Source organism: Ambystoma mexicanum, chromosome 9 (assembly GCF_040938575.1).
Source record: "Ambystoma mexicanum isolate Mex_15411 chromosome 9, UKY_AmexF1_1, whole genome shotgun sequence".
Taxonomy (NCBI): Eukaryota; Metazoa; Chordata; class Amphibia; order Caudata; family Ambystomatidae; genus Ambystoma; species Ambystoma mexicanum.
In genome coordinates, this window is record NC_090931.1 from 463,650,429 (window position 1) to 463,662,637 (window position 12,209).

The 12,209-nt window shown below is 45.1% G+C and overlaps 1 protein-coding gene across 4 annotated transcripts in view; it reads right to left on the reverse strand.

Moving 5' to 3' along the window:
* COL26A1 (collagen type XXVI alpha 1 chain) overlaps positions 1 to 12,209 on the reverse strand; it is a 1,569,010-nt gene that overhangs the window by 943,695 nt on the left and 613,106 nt on the right. The window lies entirely within an intron of this gene.

Below are 12,209 nucleotides of genomic sequence, written 5' to 3' on the forward strand. Positions count from 1 at the left end.
TTTGCACCCATTTACCGCAACATGGGAACAAGGGGCTAGGATGGTATATTCACCCTTTACCTTTAACGACTGCTTGCTATGCCTCTCTTAGAGCACTATTCTTTGGCCGTTGGAATGATAGCATCTCAGGGAACTTTGATGGAACTAATTTAAATGATTTTGAGAAACGTGAATTGACTCCCCAGGGATGCTCGCTTTTTACAAATAGAAGTAAACTTAATGTTGCTTCTATTAGGTCATCTGATAAACTATCTCTTCCTTTTCAAACTCTAATTTCCTTTAAAATGGCTCCGATAGGCAATAAGGACGCTGTGCCTCCTTCCTACTCTATTAATCATAGCCCCGATTCAGTCCCCTTTTGTGTACAAAGAAATGGCATTCGGTCAATGGGAAACTTTGAAGGTTGTGTGAACATTGTAAATTTGACCGGGGAGAACAGGCCTCTGTATGTGGGGGGGCCTGTCTATTTCGTTTGTGGTAGTACAGCATTTCCCTGGTTGCCCAAGGATTGGCAGGGAACCTGTTATTTGGGAATCCTGTTACCTGGGGTATTTATAGCTAGTACATTGGAAGTTTCTAAGGCTCGCCCACGGCGGGACGAGAACGGAGATACCCCTGGGCAAGTATTGGGAGATATAGCAAAATCAGTTGTGCCATTTTGGGGACAGATAGCAAATTCTGAAAATATTAGGGGGCTAGCAAGGGTACTGGAGAGAACCATCAATCGGACCACGGATATACTCTACAATATGACACTAGAACAAAAAGCAATAGGATTGGTAGCACTCCAAAATCGGATGGCATTAGATGTCATCCTGGCAGAACGTGGTGGAGTATGCAAATTAGTGGGGTCCGCTTGCAGTGTTTTCGTACCAGATTCCTCACCGACGATTTTCAAAGCAATTCAGAACTTGCACATCCTTAGTTCAGAAGTGCATGTTCCTGTGGGAGATTGGAGTAATAGTGCTTGGTTCTGGGATTCTCTACGATCCTGGGGTTGGAAGGTGCTTTCTGTTATACTGGTTATTTTGGGAATCCTGCTATTCCTTTGTTGCTGTTTCCAATGTTTACCTAGTGTATGTGCAATACTAGGGGGATGTTGTGCTCAGGCAGTGAGCACAATAGGGCACAAAATGTATGCCCCAGATACAGCATCTAAAGAGTTTGTGTTACAAGAGGTTCTGATGAACGACCTAATAGTTATAGAGATTACTGATAATGATTCAGAATGTATGGACGACAATGCATGGAGTTATTTACAGAGATATTAGAAATGATATTAGCACTTGGCATAGGCCAAAAGGAGGGTTTGTCGGAATTGAAACAATATTATGCCTCCTATCGCAACAATTGTGTGTGTATTGGCCTACGCCAAGTTGTCTAAACATCGTATGCGAACAAACTCCACGGCAAGGTCTTGACCTTAGAGAAAGTAATGTAAGTCGCCATCTTGGATTTAGCCGCCATTTTAGGTTCTCTTGTTATATGGAAGTCACCCTGAACATCAAAATGGAGGCCGAATGACATTCTGAGTAAGATTCTGGCCGTTGTGACCTCCGTACACATGAATAATTAATATGCCTGCAGGCCACTTGTCGGGGTCGTGAACTGAGACCTTGTCCTACCGTTGACCTATGTGTAAATGTACAACTATATCAGTGAAACTAATCAAAATGCATATATTATAGGATTGACCTGTCAAGGAACCCATAGGCCCGGCTCATAGAATGGTTAACCCGCAAGAGGGTTGACCAAGGCTGGACAAACAGTATAAAAGACCCAAGTATTCCAATGTGCGGTCTCTCTCACTAACACATCGAACCCTCGTTGAAGTTCTTTATGTTACTCTGAGAGCCGAATAGCTATCCGTTTGTCAATTGACTTTGGTAACTGTTGTAGCTTTTGAATAAAGCACTTGTATGTTCTTTGTAACCTGTGTTGGTGTGTTTCTTTCTGGGCTTCCTGGCCTCATATTATTATTCTGTTTCCACAGGTCAGTATGCCAAAGTTGTCCAGGACCACTAACACATAGGTGAGATTGTGTGCGGGGTTACTCGGGTACAATAGCGTATCGTCTGCAGACATTGATACTACATGCCTGTCCCCATCTATTTATATTCCGCCCTCACCATACTCATGCCTCAGGAAGGCCGCTATGGACTCTGCTGCTATTATGTATAATATTGGGGACGGGGGGCAGCCTTGCTTCATCCCCTTATGTAGTTGCCATTTGTCCAAGAAAATAGTGCCTGTTCTAACCCTGGTCATTTGCAAAGTGTATATTAGCTTTACCCACTTCACATAGTGCAGGCCTATTCCCGTCCTTACCATGGTGGCATACAACCAGTCTCAATGGACAGAATCGAAAGCCTTGGTCAGATCTAATGAGGCAACCGTACATTGTTCCCCTCTGTTTCTTGTACTGTTTATGACATAATGCAACTGTCTAAGGTTCCCTGAAATGTTCCTACCCAGAACGTATCCGGTCGGATCCTGATGTATCATTATGGGAATTACTTGCCTCAATCTGTCCACTAGGATTGCCATGAGTATTTTACTGTCCTGATTCAATAAAGAGAGTGGTCTATAGGAGCAGCAGTCTGTATCTATTTTGTTTGATTTGAGGAGCAGAATTATTAAGGCCTCCCTCATACTGTCTGGGAGGATTCACAGGTCGTATGCCTCGTTGTATACTCTGGCTAGGAGCGTCACCAGCATGTCTGCATATTCCTTATAAAACTCCCCTGGTAGCCCATCTGTACCTGGGGTCTTCCCCGAGGGCAATGTACTTATTGTGGCCAAAACTTCCTCAGGGGTTATGGACTCTTCTAACATATTTGATTGCTGCTCATCTAGATGTGGCAGGGTGACAAGGTCCAGGGCATCCTGTAGCTCACCCACTCTCTTTCTATACTCTTATAATATTCAGAGAAAACTCTATTAATGCCTACTTGTGTGTTTATCTCATCACCCTTTGCATTTTGAATGGAATAAATCGGTGATCTCTTATTTCTGTTTTCATACAGCCAAGCAAGCATTTTCCCCGGTTTGTCACCCTGTGCATGACACTTCTCAAGATATTTTGCATAGCTAAACTTACCCAGCCTATCACACTGTTTTAGAAATACTTGCCTCAATCTAATTTCCTCTTCCACTTGCTCTTCCCCAGCTCCTACTTGCCTATCCACTTCCAGAAGTATACTTTCAGTTTCGTTCAAGTCATTAGTGATGGTTTTTAGGACACCCCCTGTTGTGGCTATCATTTCTCCTCTAATTACCACCTTATATGTTTCCCAGATCATGCCTAGATGCTTGACACTTCCCTCATTCACTTCCATAAAACCCACTGTGCGTTTCCTAATATGTTCATTAAGTGCCTTATCCAGTAACGTGTCATTCCTGAGTTTTCAGATAGGTATGGGTGGTCTTGGAGCGGATATCATCCATTTTGATAACAGTGGAGCGTGGTCCGACAGGACCCTGGCTAAGTATTGAGCCTCCATAAATTCCAACACATGTTATTCCACTGTGAATAGATAATCAAGTCTTGTGTGTACCTTATGTGGGGCAGAATAATGGGCATATTCTCTGTTGTCCTTGTGTAAAGTCGCCAGGCATCTTTTAGCTGAAAATGATTCAACAGGGCATTTAGGACTTTGGCCAGTGGGGCCGGCCTTTTGTACATCGCGTCAGACCTGTCCAGTATGGGTTTAAGGGTGCAGTTGAAATCACTGCCCCAAATCATGGCTCTATCTCTATAGGATCTGAAACCCGCGTATAGTGATTTAAAGAACACAGTGGCATCATGATTGGGTCCGTAGGGGTTAACTATGCATACCTCTCGGTTCTCTACTATGGCGTGCATTATGGCCATCCTTCCTTCGTTGTCAACCTTAGTATTCAACACTTTAAATGGGATAGCTGGGGAGACCCATAAAAGGACTCTTCTAGCATATGATGAGTATGTGGAACCCACCACAAACCACCCCCCCATGTACCAGCCAGCTTCTTGTGTTTCAGTTCATTCAAGTGAGTCTCTTCTAACAGCGCAATCCCCACCCCATGTCTTCCAAGATACGAGAACACCCTTAGCCTTTTGACATAATTGTTAAGGCCCCTGATGTTCCAAGTCATAACTTTAATTTCTTCAGCCATAATCTATTACTTTCTTGGGCTTTGGCAGGTCCATCAGACTTCCCGTGCTGCGACTGGGATCATATAAGGTCTACATTCAACTATACCAGGCTTCCCCCCCACTCTACTATGTGCGACTCCCCCCCCAACTAACAAAAAAACATAGTTCAACTGAAACTGTCCAGTCGTGCTGGGCACGCTAAGACTTCCCCACTTCCTCTCCATTAGACCGAGTCACAGACCAGACTCCTGGTGCCCAACGGGCGGGCACTGGTTCGTACCCTTAGAAGAACAACCAAGTTTGGGGCAGTAGAAGGGTTCACATATTACGTCCCCTCTAATAGGTTCCGGCATATGTGCCGTCGTGCTCATGCAACTTGATTTAATTCAAACAGTTGAATCAACAATCTTGGCGGTTAACCACCTCCAGGTTGGATTGCAACAAGTTTCCTTTGCTGTGTGATGTGTTCCTTATAAGTCTTGCTCCTACACTGGCTCTCTTTGGTATCACTCGGCCAGATCTTAAGTTCATAGTCCTCACTCCTCCACTCCCGGGATCTGCACATTATCCATCCAGTCCTGTGCTTCTGACGGTGTTTCAAAGAAGAGGGCCTTGCTGTTGTGTAGCATCTTCAAATTGGCTGAGTAAATTAGCATGTACTTTTAGCCTGCTTTTTTCAGTCCGACTTTAGTAGAAATGAATTGTGGCCTCCTCTTTTGCACTTGGAAGTCGTAGTCTGGGAATATTAACATTTTTGCTGAGGCCCTCTGTATGGTCCCCGCAGTCCTGGACAATGCAATAATCTTTTCCCTTCCCTCATAATTTAGGATCCTGGCAATTATAGGCCTTGGCCGGGCTCCTGGTGGCAGTTTCCTGGTCAAAGAATGATGCACCCTCTCGATAGAGAACCCCTGTGTCAGGTCCCCAGCACCGATTCTACCAGCAGCACGTTCTTGATGTATGTGGTGGGGTCTGCCCCCTCCATTCCCTACGGCAGGCCCACAATCCTAATGTTGTTTCGATGCACTCTTCCCTCGTCGTCTTCAACTCCGTCCTCTAGCAACTTCACTTTCTACAGCAGAATAGCTACTTCTTTGAACATTTGCATTTTGCACTGACAGTGGTGTTTTCACAGACTTGATCTTATAGTTTGCCAGTGTGTTCTGCCAAGGCTCTAACATCTGTTGCATTCAGAATCTGCTGATTTCCTGAGTCAGTTGAATCTCTGGGGTTCGAGTTGGTTCCTCTCTCATTGTCACCACAACCAGTTATATTGGGCTTGCTTGTTCTTTGGCAAACGGTTCCATCATGGTCTGCTTATAATTTTGTCGTGTTGCCTTTAGCAGACATCTTCACTCTGTATGCTGTATCTGCGTTTACAGTCCTCCCGTCTCTTGCAGCTCCTCTTCTCACAGTTCCAATCTCCAACCCAGATTCTCTTGCCTTGCTTAGGGCGTTGGTTTACCCCCGACTCTGTACTGCCGATATAACTTCTTCAGTGCTGTCCTTATCGTAGGATCGCAGCCGCTGCTTCATCTCTACTTGCCTTATCTGGGCCTGCTGGCTTGTTTTGGAATAATTCACCTAGCCATTGTGCAGAAAATAACGCACCCTTACACTAGTCCGCCAGCTACTGTATAGCTAGGCCTTGTAGTCTAGTGTGCTCTTCTTGCCTATTTGGCAGTAAGTGCAGTGTTGCGTGTGCGTCTTTCCACGTGCATGCACAATTGCCCATGAAAATCTGCCCTGCGGCGGTACAGGTCCCTCCACTGGGGCTTCCGTGTGTGCCTGGGTGCTTTCTGCTGCGCTTATTAGCTGAATTAGTGCTGCCTCCAGGCACGCTTTGTTCAGAGCCTGTGTTGTCTGCACGTATCACTATTGGTCAACAAATAGAGTACAGGCTCAAAGGGCCTATCAAAGTATATGATGGCCAAAAATACACTCCTATGGCTGATGGTTCCCGTCCCTCCTTTCCTTGAGGGATACTGGGCCGGCAGCAGTTATCCCCTTATCTTCTAGTCTCTTGCTTCCTATAGGGCAGAGCACAGTGGCTCGATTACAGTCTAGAGCCCACCTCTGAGCTCAAAGTGGGGGATGGGCATTTTCTCACACCGGCTGCTTGGTTGGGGGTCAGCGCGCATCGCTTTGTTCGGTGCTTTGTTGTGGTCGGGGGGGGGGCGTGCACACCTGGTGTCTCTTAGTTCTTTGTTGTGCTGAGTTTTTTTTATCATCATCTTTTATTCTTATTTGCAGCCCACCGCACCCACTCCTTACCGTTGTGTTGTAACACTGCACTCCGGCTCTCGTTGAAGCTTGAGGCTGTGTGTTCCGCTCTGCGGTATAGGTGCGCCGATTTAAACGCTGCTCGCCTTGATGGCAAACGCTACTCTGCGGCAGCCCACTGTATGATGGTCTTGTCTGGGAAGGCTGGACCACACAACCCGGCCGGCTTCTGCACAAAACTGTTTTCTGAGGTATCACCTGCGACTTGAAGCGCTCAGGGTCCGCCTTTTTCTTTTTGCTGCAGCACGCCTCTCTTGTCACGGGTCCTCCAGGTTCTTGTTTTCTGCATATTAACAGCGAACTGGGGCTTCCGACCCTCTGCGTTCTCTCTTCACTGCATTTATCTGTGCATGAGGGATGTGCTGGGAGTGGTCCGTTTCCATGCGGTCCCCGTTCTTTACAGTCCACTGTCAGCTTTGTGCGACCTCTGGGTTGCCAACGCGTTGCGCGCCGCCATTTTCGCCTTCTTGTGCCGAATGTGGAATTCTTGACGTATCACGCTTCTCCTTGTCTCCTGGGCTCCCAGATTGTCACCAGCCTTTAAAATCATACTTCTAGCAGGCAATCTTCGTATTTTGATTGAATTGTACTTTTATTAAGTCTGATCTTTGAGCGGATCCTCAGGAGCTCTTCACAAACACGTCTGCCTCACATAGCTGTTAGCCACGCCTCCCCTCAGGAACCAAAGTTATATCACTATTTTTTGTACCTACATTTTGACACTTTTCAAAAAATAAAACACGGGACAGATTTGCAAAAGGTATGCTTCCGGTTCCTTGCCAATGCTCCTATCACAAGTTTGCAGTAAATCCGTCCAGCACTTCGGGCCTACCCCAAATTCGAACATTTTGGGACCTCCCCCCTACATTTTGTCCCCCTCTTGACAAAATTCTTTTACAACACCATTCAAAGTTGTGTCTATATTTGTATTGTAAAATTTCATGCAGATTCATTGCACGGTGCCAGAGTTATAAGCCGTTCAAAAACTCCTTTTCACCAACCCTGTAATGCACACTTATGCATGTATGTCCTAGAACATTTGTCAAGTTCGCGAACATCACAGCAATGTCCCTGAACATCAGAGAAGAGGCTTTTTCTGGACATATCCCATCCTCATCACCCCATATCTTCCCAGAGATTGTTTCATTTGTTTGACAAGGGAAGCAGAGCATAATGTTAGCTCTCTAACTCAGAAACACACACTCACACAGTCTCAATCGTAAATTGCATGCATGCTGAGGGTGTCTGGAGGAACCCATGTAAGAACTGAGTACTGGAGGCTGCATGCTTCTTTGACATGATGTCATGCAAGGCTTTAAGTGGGCCTGGGATTACTGGGCCATATCCCAGGCAGTCTCCAAAAGGGACTCCCAAGCCTGGACACTGGCGGCTCCCCACGGACTTGCCCAGATATGTCAACCCATCAGGCAGCCAATTTAGCCAAAGAGGTGCATGGTTAAAGGGCTGCCTGCAGGTGTCAGCACTTCTGATTAGAAAAACAACAGAGGTATCAGCGCTGACACCTGCAGGCAGCCCTTTAACCATGCAGCATTTGGCTAAATGGACTGTCTGCTTTGAGTTGGCTCCTCACTCAAAGAAACAAAAGGAGAGGCTGGGTATTCCAGCTCTTTTTCTGTTTCTCAGAGAAAGGCACTAATCCCAGCAGGCAGCCCATTTGCTCAAGAAACCTGCATGGTTAAAGGGCTGCCTGCGGAAGTCAGTGACTCCCCACCAGCAGCCGTTAACCACACACCTCCGTGAAAGAAAGGACTATCTGCTTGTGATTAGCTCTGCTCATTAAGAAACAAAAGGAGAGCTGGGGCACACTTGTATCATACCGATGGTGTGCTCAGCCTCTCATTTTATTTCTTAATCACAGGCTCCGATCCCCCACAGACAGCATGCAGTGGGGCTCGGAGCCCATGATTTAGGAACAAAAAGTAGAGGCTGGGAGTACCAGAGGTATTATATCATTGCGCCGCAGCTCTCCTGCTTGGCTCCAACTGTCTGGCAGCCAAGCATTTGCCAGTCCCCCACCTCCAATAGGCGAGGGGGGGCTCTAACTATGGGGAGTGGCCCAAGTACAAGTGGGTGGTATATCCCACCCACCTGTACTTAGGCCACTCCCCTAACTAGAGCCCCCCTCAATTGTGCCTCCCACTTAAAGCATTGATATCATGCAATTTATCTAGCAAATTAGGTTCCAACAGTGAACTGAAACAAAGTCATGAAAATGTTTTATATAATGCTTGTACACCGATGGGAGTACTTTGGGGTAGCAGTTACTGTCACAGTTTAGCCCAGATGACTATTTATAGAGGAACACCAACCCTGTGCAAAGCAATCAATACTTCAAAAGGAGCAGTCTAACTTAGCTTAACCTTGTCTCTACTCACAGCACCAAGTATCTGCAGATGCACCGCTGTCTGATTAGTTTCATTGTCTCTGCTACACGAGTGCAAAGCATTGTAAAAGGTTAATCTTTCATATTCTCAATTACTTAAGGCACTGTTGCATCTGTCCTGAATTCATTGGTTCTCCATTAGGCTCTGACTAGTTCTGGTGGCTTAGAATGACTAACTGCCACTGGTTATTCTCATTGTCTCTAAGGCTGTTCCATGGCTTACAGCACATAGGGTTGTTTGTCATGACTATTACAAACACTTGACAGATCAGGTTGGAAGTGAAATCACAAACTCCACCCCAGACGAGACTTTGGGCCTCATTAAAACTCCGGCGGTAGCCTTGCTGTGTAAAACCGGCAGGCTGCCGCCGGAGCTGTAATTTTTTTCCAGCGCCTGGCTCCATGAAAACACAGGGGGATTACGACCCTGGTGTTCCTGGAAGTCAGGCGCTGGAAAAATGTAAATCCCCATTCCCATTTCAGTCCCATAGGACTCAATGGGAATGGAGATGACAGAAGCACCAGCACCCTTAATAACGGTGCCGGTGCCTCCCGCAAAATCTCTGTGTGGGTGCCGTTCCACCCGCCAGGTCAGACATGGCGGGCAGGACGGCAGCCGCCCGCACACTCGGAGTGTGCCGTCTGGTAACAACAGTGCCGGTACGCTTACCAGCACCGTTGTTACCGGACCGGCATGCTCGTAATGAGGACCTTTGTATCGGTGGCTAGGTGTGACGAGATTGTGAACATCACTTTTAAGTGGATAGATGTATGTCTCCATAGCTATAAGTGTTCTTATTTTTATTTTTAGCAGCAAGACCGCGACTAGGAGAAGCCAGTGGGTAATATAATTTACGTGGCTCACATTGCAGACCAAACCGCCTCTTGACACTAATGAACATGCAATTGGAAGAACCTTCTCTCCTTAGACAGCAGGATTTAGGATCATTGGTGCGTCAGTGCTTGCACTGAAAACCCATGCATAAACCCTTGATATGGTCGAATGTGAGTGAACTTGGATATTGAGGGGAGTGTTCTCATTTTGATTAATGGAGTTAAAGCTATTTTTAGTAGGGTGAAGAATCTTTGTGAGTGGTGGATACCATTACAGGCTATGAGGTTTACTAATTTACAGGGAAGATCACGGTTCTATAATTGGGCAGTCGCTATCATATTAAGGGAATGAACAGGATTTCAATGTGGATGACACCCCCACAATGAGGGCAAGCTAGAAGGTATGACTTTATCTAGCGGTCTTAATGCAAACCTTCTAAGTGAACCTTATTCCTACAAGTGACTATTAGCAGGTCGCTCATCTTTCCCCAACATGCAAGTTCTGCCACACCCTTATAAAACCAGTGGCAACATTTCACCAAAGCCATTTAATTTTTTATTTTTCATTTCTTTTTAAATTTGTTTTTCCAACAATACGAAAAAAGAACATTAACAATGTAAGAAAAGAAATATCAAGCCCCTGTCTTCAACTTATAAAGAAAATATGAATCAATGAAAACCATTAGTAGCCACGTCTAATGCTCCATGTTCCACCTTGCAAGCATAGCGCGTCCTAGAAAAAAATCTAAGAAAACAATACCTGCAATGTGAAATGTTGCTGGCAAGTGAGGTTAGCGCCATCTGAGAAAAGATGTCACATGATTGGCAGAATGTTGATAACAATTACAGTCCAGAGGAAAATAAGAAATAAGTAATTGATTCCACTGCCACAAGTTCCCAAATTCTTTGAAAATAAAAGGCAGAGGGTTGTTTTTTTCCACCAGATTGCAATTGTCTGCTGTGCACTTTTTGTGAGGTGAGCCGCAATCTTCCAGTCCTCTGGAGAAATGTAAATTAAGTTCTCTCTGTCAGGCAAAACATTAAAATGGCATGGTCATATGAGATCGACATCCCCTACATTTTACTAATAGCACCAAAGAGCTCTTTGAAATAGCCAGTTATTTGGACCATGACCACCATATGTATTTGGGTCCCCCCTCTATCCAAAGCCCCTCCAGCATCTGGAACCATACTATGAATTTGTCTGCCACAAAGTGATATATGTAAACAATCCTTATCCATGCTTTTCTATATGAGATAGATCAACAAAATCCCTGTATGTCTCTCCACAACCGCAGCATATTTTCTTCAGGAATAGTGCTTTGTAAATCAGCACTACACTTTTTAATGAAGGAAGTCACTAGAATGATCTCCTTCAATTGCTTATAGAGGGCAACAATTAATGGAATATAATAGGGTGAGTGTTTTGCAGCTTCTTAAAAGGCATCCAGTTTCAACCACATCCCCAAAGTGTGATTGTAAAACCCAGTGCCCAACTTGGAAGTGTTGTTCTAGTATGTAGTTGCCAACTACTCAGCAGTCAGGCAGTGTTTGATTCCCAGGGACATATTGTTCTCCACGAAACTGCAAATCCCTCTGCAGCCACTGGGGGAGCAAGATAATGGGTATATACAACAAGTATCTTGAGGACAAGATGACTTGTGACTTTTGTGCTTGAAGACTCATTAAAAAGCAAAATAAACTGTTTAATGAGGGACAGCTTCGTCAATTTAATCTGACTGAAAGTGACTGCATGATTGGCTATCGCTCCATTGTACACATCTGTTTTCTGTGTGTTAGAACATAAGTCGTAAAAGTCATTTGAGGTCTCACACCATGCATCTGATGAAGGACCAGCGAGTCAACCGGCACACACTGCCTAGCCTCACCAAGCACAAGATCACTCTGATAACGGGCAGAATTGTTTTAAAAATTGCTCATTTTAATTTGCTTTGTGAAGTGAACTGGAGAAGACCAAAGATAAACAGTGGGTTTAGGTCGTGAAGGAAAATATTTGATCTGATTACTGTGTTAATTGTAGCCAGGCTGCCTCACTAAGCACAATGAAGACACAGTTTTAAAGCAGAGCTGCACATCATTGGACTGAACTCGTGCCCCCACTATGAAATAGTTCTACTTATTTCCAATGGCGAGATTCATCAAAATCCATTGGTAGCAGAAGTCAGAGCATAGCATTTCTAACACCAAATAACAACACAGGGCGTGACATCTTTTGGTCTCTCTCGTAGGTCATTGTGATTTTTTTTAAAGCAATGTTTATTGAAAATTACTGGATAACCTGTGCCATTCTTCATCTTCTTCAAGATTTCACTGGGGCGACTTCCATCAGAGTGCTCGACAATTTGCAATCTTTCGCATATGATCTGATGTACTGCTGTAGCTTCCCCCATCTCCACGTTTTAGCAATGATGCCCCTGAGCTATTCTGTCTTCACTCAAAATGTCTCCTGTTGACCCAACACACAATAGCCAAGGAACAGTTTGCATGGACTGAGATAGGAATACATGTACAAGTGCACTGTGCTCTGAAACA